This window comes from Carlito syrichta, unplaced genomic scaffold (genome assembly GCF_000164805.1).
Source record: "Carlito syrichta isolate Samal-C Ts95f unplaced genomic scaffold, Tarsius_syrichta-2.0.1 Scaffold103358, whole genome shotgun sequence".
Lineage (NCBI taxonomy): Eukaryota > Metazoa > Chordata > Mammalia > Primates > Tarsiidae > Carlito > Carlito syrichta.
The window spans coordinates 1-9,413 of NW_007047454.1; the positions used below are offsets into that span (position 1 = coordinate 1).

General features: G+C 46.9%; 1 pseudogene; it reads right to left on the reverse strand.

Moving 5' to 3' along the window:
* Positions 1 to 5,064: 5,064 nt before the first annotated feature.
* LOC103267876 lies at positions 5,065 to 5,591 on the reverse strand (annotated as a pseudogene).
* Positions 5,592 to 9,413: the final 3,822 nt, after the last annotated feature.

Genomic DNA, 9,413 nt, shown 5'->3' on the forward strand with positions numbered 1-9,413 from the left:
ACACCCCTCACCTCTGCTCCGGACAGGGGCGCACGGGGACCGGCGCGGCACTCGTTGCCGCGAACGCCCGTGCCGTGCGGGCTCCCTTCCTCTGGCCCAGCGGGCCTGCTCCCCTGCGGAGGAGAAAGCTGGGGCAACAGGCGCGCCAGCCTCCAGCCTCCTGTGCGTCTCCAAGGGCGCCAGCATCTGCCCCATCTTCCTGCCCCTGCCCCGAAAGCGTGTCTGCCCCCAGTCCGTGCCCATCCCACCCCTCTCGCCGCCTCGGAGCTTGGCGAACGGCGCTGTGCCCTCTCTCCCGGGCCCGTCCGTCTGTCACCGTCACCATCACCTCAGCCACACACGCTCCGCAGTTCTTCATCTTAAGGGACATCTTCCCTGACCTCCTGTGCCCTCAGCCGTCTCCTGTCTCTGTTCCGCTTCATGCGAAACTCCTCGAGTGCTGTTGATTACTCTCATTTCCACTTTCCGGCCTGCCATTCTCCCCCAGCTCACTCCAGCCGTCCCTTTGTCCCCACGAGGCCATCACATGGCTCTTCACAGAGTCACCAACCTCTTTTCCCCAAAGCAGAAGCAGGGCGAACCCTTCAACGTCTGAGCGGTCACCGACACTCCTCCCCGAAGCACTGTCTCTTCTTGGGTTTCTTCCTGCTCCTGGGTCTTCCTCCCAGCCTCTTAACGTTGGGGCTGTAGGTCTTCTGGGGTCCTGGCCTCACCTGTTACGGTTCAAATAACATCCAGCTGCTCCCTGGATCTCAATAAATCAGAAGGGCGGGGAACTGGTAGAAAGACCTTTATTCTGAGTTCAAATCCAGGGAGCAGAGCCAGACTCCAGGTCTTTTTTTTTGAGTTGGAGTCTCACCCTGTCGCCCAGACTGGAGTTCCGTGGCCACTCCCGGCCCCCACAGCCTCGACCTGCTGGGCTCCAGCGATCCTTCCGCCTCAACCTTCCAGGTAGCTGGAACTACAGGCGCACGCTACCACGCCCGGCTAATTTTTTATTTATCGTAGAGATGAGGTCTTGCCAAGTTGCCAGGCTGATCTCGAACCGTGGGCTCAGGCAATCCACTCGCCTTGGCCTCCCAAAGTGTTGGATGACAGACTGAGCCACCGAGCCTGGCCGACTTGAGGTCTTTTGAAAATGGTTCTGCTTGGCTGGGCGCAGTGGCTCAGCCTGTCATCCTAGCACTTTGGGAGGGCGAGGTGAGAGGATTGCCTGAACCTGGGGGTCCAAGACCAGCCCAGGAAACTTGATAAGACCTCATCTTGCCAATAAATCACAAGAACTAGCCGGGCGTGGTGGTGCACACCTGTGGTTCCAGCTACTTGGAAGGCTGAGGCAGAAAGATCACCTAAGCCCAGCAGGTCAAGGCTGCGGTGACCATGAGCATACCACTGTACTCCAACCTTAGCGACAAGAGTGAGATTCCAGCTCAAAAAGATAAAAAATAAATAAAATGGTTCCGCTCGCTCTCCAGGCCTTTCCAGTTCACCTTTATAAGTCCAGAATCATTGGTACCGATACATTAGCTATGTGACCAACAGCATTGCATAGAACTTGAGTTTTAACCACGTTCATCGATAATGACATTTTTTGGCCCAGACTTCCTGGTGCCAGATATCAGAGGTATCTTACAGCTTTTATCAGTGGGGCCCGGCAAAAGCATTCATCAAACTTGCCATAAAGTTAAGGGTGTTTACGAGGCCTAAGACATCATGCATTAGGCAAAAATTATACAAACCACAAAACTTATGATTATAAAAGTTACACCAATCCCAAAACTTATGATTACATTGATACAAAAGCTCTACACATCACAAAACTTATGACTACTCAGAAGACTGGAGTAAATGGGGATTGGATCTTTCAGTTGATTGGGCGTTATCTACAGGGAAGTCAAGGATCCCCCGAAGCTACTTACCGGGAATGCTTAGAAGATAAGGGGAAGTGTGTCTTTTATTGGCTCTAAGGAATAGGGCTCAGGAATGTACAGGAGCCCTTGCTACACCCTTCTCTAGGGGCTGTGACAGTATTAGCGGGTCTCTGTGTCAACCTACAGTGTAGCTCAACTCCGGCAACACAAGGCATCACCCGGAAGCGTTTACAGAGTGCCTGTGCCCAGCCCACACTCAGCGGGGACCCGGGCATCGGTGTTTTGTCCAGTTTCCAGATGGTTGTAGTAGGCATCCAAGAACCACGGGCTATGCAAGCCCTCAGTCTCCGGACGTAGACACTCGAAATGCCGATGATTCTCCAAGGTCTGTCATCAGAGCAGACACTCTAGAGCTCCAGATTTAGGAGTCCAGCTGCCCATGAGACATCTGGACATCTGAAAGGCATCCCTAGAGTCCACATGTGATGGGAGGTTGGGGGAAGGGGCTCGCCGGTGCGCTTATGGGGTGTGCAGGCCACAGCGGGCAAAGCCTGCGAGGAAGGGGCAGTGGGAAGGAAAGCTTTGGCCTCCCTGGTGCAAGGGCTTCCTGATGGGCAAAGTTAGAGCAAGCTGAGGCCAGTCAGGGCGTGCAACAGGGACCCCCGCCTCCCCTCGGAGGCAAGGCCCTGCCCAGCCCTTGCCAGGCCGCAGCCCCAGGACCACTGAAGGGAAAGTCAGAGTCGTGGCCAGACCTACAACCAGCACTCAGTGCCCAGCGTCCTTTCCTGTACTACAGATCTCAGCTTGTTCATTTCCTGGCGACGCCTGGGGAAGAGAAGGTCCTCGGAAACCTCCAGGACGGCCTGGCGCTGAGGAGTCCCAGCCGCCAGGGGGTGCCGCGTCCCGGCCCAGGTCCTGCTCCTGCCCAGGGGCTGCCTGCCCGTGCTGGGGGTCTCCGGGAACCCATCCAGGCCAGAGCCTCGCCCTGGCCCAAGGATCAGGCCCCGGGTCCTCTCTGCTGGAGGACTGCTGAGTCCGCCAGGCTGCCGCCTCTGCTTTTGCCGGTTTGCTGTCTGGCTTTTTCCTTCCGTCCGTCCTGCATGTGTCCGTTCACGTCTACTGTGAGCAGGCGTTGGGGGGATGGCCGTGGACACGACACGAGCCCCATGCTCGTGGGAGCGGCATTCTAATGACCAGGATGGTAAAGAAAAGGAGCACTTAGTGTCATGTCACTTGGTGGAAAGGACTGGGGGAAAAATAAAGCAGGGAGAGGGTCCAGTGTGTGATGCGGGTGAGGTGTCGGGGCTGCCCTAGACAGGGTGATCAGGGAAGGCCCCTGGAGGAGGCAGCATCTGAGTTGAGACCTGAACACAAGTACGAAGCCTGTTGCCAAGCTATCAGGGGAAAAGCGTTCCAAGCAGCGGGAGCAGCAAGTGGCAAGGCTCTGAGGCAGGAATATAGTGGATGTTGGAGTTTGTGTTTGTTTGTTTGAGTCGGAGTCTCACTCTGTCGCCCAGGCTGGAGTGCAGGGGCACACTCACGGTCACCGCAGCCTCGACCTGCTGGGCTCCGGCGATCTTTCTGCCTCACCCTTCCAAGTAGCTGGAACTACAGGCGCATGCTACCACGCCCGGCTGATTTTTTGATTTATTGTAGAGATGAGGTCTTGTCAAGTTGCCTGGGTGGGTCTCGAACCCACGGGCTCAGGCAATCCACTCACCTAGGCCTCCCAAAGTGCTGGGATTACAGGCTGAGCCACTGAGCTCGGCTCAGTCTTCCAGTAGTTGGAACCACAGGCTTGCTCCACCATGCCCAACTACTTTTTTGATTTATTGGACAGATGAGGTCTCGCCAAGTTGCCTAGGCTGGTCTCAGGCAATCCTCTTGCCTCCGCCTCCCAAAGTGCTGGGATGACAGGCGTGAGCCACTGCACCCAGCTGTTTTTTTTTTTTTTTTTTTTTGAGTTGGAGTCTCACTCTGTCGCCCAGACTGGAGTGCGGTGGCCGCTCCCGGTCACCGCAGCCTCGACCTGCTGGGCTCCGGCGATCCTTCCACCTCGGCCTTCCGAGTAGCCGGAATTTACAGGTATGCGCTACCACGCCCGGCTGATTTTTTTTATTTATTGTAGAGATGAGGTCTTGCTGCCCAGGCGGGTCTCGAACCCGCGGGCTCAGGCAATCCACTCACCTCAGCCTCCCAAAGGCGCGGGATGACAGGCTGAGCCACCGAGCCCGGCAGCTGTTTTGTTTTTTGAGTTGAGGTCTCACTCTGTCGTCCAGGCTGGAGTGCAGAGGTGCAACGAGTTTAGTTTTATTTTATTTTTCTCGATCGAAGCACTTTAATTTGTGACTTTAATGTACAATATGAAATCTAATTTCTTGAAATTATCACCTAGTTCCTCCTTTGTGAAAGAAGAAAGACTTGACTTCTTGACCTACTTGTCAATAGCTGAGTCTGTGCTTCTAGTCTCCATCATCAGAAAGGATAAAGGATATGTTAGTCTTCATCTGTCCACCGGGAAGGGTCTGGGTTTGTAAAGTGACCCAGCACAGCATGCCAGAAGCACCAGTGAATCCAGAACCGCATGGTTGCACCGAAGAACTCAGCCTTGACCACTTGTGACCTGGGCAGCTGGGGAAACTGTCCACACCAGGGCTTGATGCATATCCCACTGCCAGCAGGACAGACTCCGCGGTCTCCAACTGGCCGTGCGCGACAGCCTCTGAAGAGGCGGCCTCCAACACAGATGAAACGCCAGCCGGGTCAGAGCCGATATGCTACCTGCACCCAAACTGCCGTCCCAGCTGTCCCGCCCCCCTTACGTCAAGTCCCCCAAGTTTAGTTTTATTTTGAGTGCAATATGAATCCACCAGACTGGCAAAAACGCAAGGTGATGTGCTCTGACTTCTGCCTTAAAAATGTCACTTTGGGGGGGGGATGGGATTAACAGTAGCAAATATCTGTCTGGAGATGGGAAAACACCTCTTATCAACAGGGTGCCTGAATGAAACGTAATTGTACACCTAACCCTTAACTGTACCCCACAAAACCATAATAAAAATTATTGATTAATAAAAAAAACACCTGATTTTCATTAGAATGTAGTTATTTGATCATACTAGTAAATCGAAAACCAAGATCAGATTTTATATATATATAGCAATGTAAACAATTATTAAACTTCATCTTCTGGTCAAGAATGTCAAGTTAGTCTCTCCTCATAAAAAGCAATTACAATTTGAGGACACTTCATACTTGCCTCTTTTGCCAGCACCCAAGTTGGTCTTATCCGAATCTTTCCATTTCATGAGAAACATAAGTTCTCCACTGCTGTCTGTGGCACCAATTTTTCTTTCAGGTCAAGACCTCTGGCAAAAACCTTTGGTTTGTCAGCACTATCTCTTTTCTTCTTTGATTTGCTGTCATTAGATTCACTGTCAGATAAAGCATTTTTTGTATAATCCTTTTCTTCACCAGATTTTTGAGAATTAGAAATGCTTCAATTAACTCTGAACAATCTAAATTTTCTTCAGCTTCCCAAGTAGTATCAGTGTCTTTAAATGCCTTCCACTTCAGGAAATATTCCTCTTTCCCATTCACTACATGTCGATCCAGTACTTTTTCTACCACAAATTCTTCAGGCTCCATCTCTTCAACATTTGTACTCTTTCCATTCTGTTTCTTTCCCTTTTTTTGCAATGTAGTTTTATTGGAGACCATTTTTTATTGTAGACTTGAAGAGCTATTATGTGTGTGGTGGTGCCCGGTGGTCCCCCGAGGGGCAGGAAAAGGAAGGACGAGCAAGGACGGTGACTGGGGTCTTCTCAGCAGAGGCCTGTTTTGTGCTATATTCTTGACCCCACTGTTGTTCATGGTTAGAAGACAAGCTGGGCACTCAGGGGTTTTCTGGTCACATTCTGTGCCCTTGCACTGACTTGGTAAGAGGTCCAAGAGAAAGCATTTCAACTTTCTCTAATGGGCTCTCTTAATTTGCCAAAATGAACATAATGTGATGATAAGAGCTATGTTCTACCAAGTCCCCAGATCAGCAGCACCAGGGCCAAATCTAAGAAGCACTGCTAGAGTCACTGGTGCTCTGATGGCTGTAGGTAACCATATCCAAAATGCCCATTGACAAAGTGTCCATCGTACAACCATCTGTAGGACTTGCTTCTTGCAAGGGCCTACAGATTTTGACAGCTGGATCAAAATATTGAAGTTCTAGGCAGTAAGACACACTTTTTACTCCATCTGCTCATTCTGTGATAAGGTTTTAGGTTCACACTTTACTGGTGCTTACCCTAGCACAAAATGAGGATGACAGATTTTGTAGTTGTTCTCTCTGAGTGTCCTGTTATTGGAGTGTGAACAGCTGCAAATGGAAGGCTCCTCTCTGTCACATGTCTTGGCCCAGGCATATGATTTTGACATCCTTGTTTGGTGCTTCCTCCCTGTCTATGCCCGCAGGCCTTTGCCTCAGGCCTCAACCTTAGCTGTGCAGAGCAGTGTCTACAGTCAGGTTTAAGTAGAGACAAGACCTGATTATTTTCCATGCAGTCCCCTCTTCATATTTGTGCATTTTTTGTTCAATCACTCATCCAAACATTTTTTTAAAAGAAAAAACTAAGGGAGAGATCCTGTGATACTTTATATCAAATGGAAAGTGGTACCTGAGAATTATAAAGTTGCAAATGAAGCTGTTATAAAGTTATAAAGCTATAGCTGCAAGTTACTGAAGAAATATGAGGCAGGCCTCTGGGGAATCTGGGATGAGTTTTGGGCTAAGGTGAAGCTATCTTCAGAAATGCATGCAAAGAACAAGTTGGTTAAAACTTCTCTCCCTTTCTTTGCTTCAAAAGAAGTGTCACCCTATCTTTTTATTCTGACAATTTGCACTACCTCTCGTCCTTTAGGACTCTGCTCTGTCAATTTTCCTCTTTCCATAGATCTTTTATTCTCCTGGTACTTTTCTCTCACCTGAAAAACATTTTCAAACCTTCTCTAGTACCCCTATCCCAGCCAATTCCCATGACTATATATCTCAACTCATGCTTTTTCAATTGCCTTCTGTACTTACTACTAAAAGTACTCATTCAGTGATGAATGAATGAGATGAATCGTGTCCCCTCAAAATAGATATGTTGTAGTCTGAACCTCCAGTACCTCGGAATATGACCTTATTTACGAAATAGGGTCTTTACAAGAGTAATCAAATTAAAATAACATCCTTAGGGTGGGCCCTAATCCAATATGACTACTGTCCTTATAAAAAGGGGAAAATTTGGACACAAAGCAGACACGTACAGAGGGAAGATGATGTGTATACACAGGGTGAAAGTTATCTACAAACCAAAAATTGCCTGACCGAAGCTGACACCTTGACCTCTCACTTCTAGCCTTCAGAACTGTAACACAGTACATTTCTTTTGTTTAAGCCACCCAGAGTTTGATACTTTGTTATGGCAATCCTGGCAAACTAGTACAGTGGCACAAATATGATTTCCTAGTGATCAAATCCAGAGGCTTCTTCATACCCACTCTTATCAATCACTATACACTCTAACCCTATAAGGCACCTTCCTCTTCAAAATTTGAGAGTCAGCATGGTGAGGTGGAATAAACCAGAGCTCTAGAGCTAGATAGACTAAACTAGGTTCAAAACCTTGGGTGATTTTACTCATCTTCTATAATCCCATGAAATATAATTTGTAACTACCTTACATGGTAATTGTCAGGATTTCATGAGATAATGTATGTAAAATATGTGGCATACATTAAAAGTAACAAACAAATAAATAAACATTCAGCTGTGTAGACACCCTGGAAAGAACCTAGACATTGAATGGTCAGCTGAGACAGCTAGTCAAATGATAAGACTCTGAAAGTGAAAATGTGATGGTGGTTTAGCTAGGGTAAGTGTTTGTTCCTCCTTCGTGTTCTCGCTTTTCTCACTGTTCTCTACAGGGTGTATCAAAGGGGACCAAAAAAAAAAAAAAAACAACCTGGAATTATTTTTTGGAGGGCAGGCCCGTTGTAGTACAGGCTTCCCCTGCTAGGTAAATGTTCTAGGAAACCATTGGCATCAGTGTACCTGCTAGCATTGTTGTGAGAGGCTGTGTTTGGCTTCAGTGAATTTTTTTTGTTTTTTGGAGATTCTTTCAACACATTTGCCTATTTCATGATGGGTGATTTATGAGTGCACCTGCCCATACTACGCTGAGTGTTCAAGAGTTTTTGACCCAAACCAGCATGACCCCTGTGCCCCACCCTTCCTATTCACCTGATCTCATCCAGAGCAACTATTTTTGTTTCCTTAGATGAGAAAAGTCCTTAAAGGGATACATTTAGCTGATGTGGAAGAGGTGAAACAAAAATGGCAGAAGCACTAAAAGGCATCAAAATTGATGAGTTCAAAAACTGTTTTGAGCAGGGAAAAAAGCATCTCATTAGGTGTATTGCATCAAACGGAGAGTATTTTGAAGGTTACTGAAATTTAAACATGTAAGAATAAATGCACAAATTTTAATGAATAAATTTCAGAATTTGGGGTCACCCTCTCTTATAGTTTTATTTCTGTTTCCTCTCCTATTACATTTTGAGAGAATTGATAGTGGACATAGTGAATACTTGATGAATGAAAAAGATTACTCAATGGGACAAATCTAGAAGACCATACTTGGTCAATCTTAAGGTTAGGTGTTCTTGCTGTGTATCAAGGCTCAATGTAGAAATGAATGAGCTATATGGAGCCATAAGATGATAGAAGTTGCTATTAATGAACTGATTGAACTCCGGAAACTGCCAGGGGAGGAAGGGGGGCATGTAACATTAATAAGGGTATCTGATCTCAAACCAGGCAAAGTGGGGACTGAAGGGAGGCCCAAACTTTACCTGTACGATGACCACTTATATACCTCATCCTGGATTGCACCCCACTTCTTTGAAATAAAATAAATTTTTAAAAAGGAAGATATTAGACTAAATAGGCTTGCTTGATATGTTAAATTACAGGAGAAGCACTGTCAAATAATAAATTATACCAAACCTTCTTAAAGTTATATTTATGGCTATGTTATTTGTATGAGTGTTTCAAAATTTGTATGAGTCCTAGAAATCTAACATTATCAGTCATAATTTTGCTTATTATGTTAAAATAGTGTGTGCCTCAGAAATAACCAAATTTCCTTGTCAACTGCTGATTATAATGAATTGATCAAATTTTTAACCATGGTCATTCTAAGTCTTTGTCATCCACAATTGTTAAAAAAAAAAAGTTCTTCTGAAACTCCCAACAATCCTCCTCTGCCAGGACTGGATTTTTGTTTTTGTTTTTTGCAAATCACTACTGGAGTAGAAATGAGTGAATGATGAATATGCACTTCCAACATATTTCTTGAAATCATATATACCAGTGTTGTATATACTTGTTGCTTCTGAATTTCATCAGAATTGTCCACTTGTGGGACCTCATCAAACTGAAAAGCTTCTGCAAAGCAAAAGAAACCATTAAGAGTTTGGGAAGAGAGTATACAGAATGGGCTG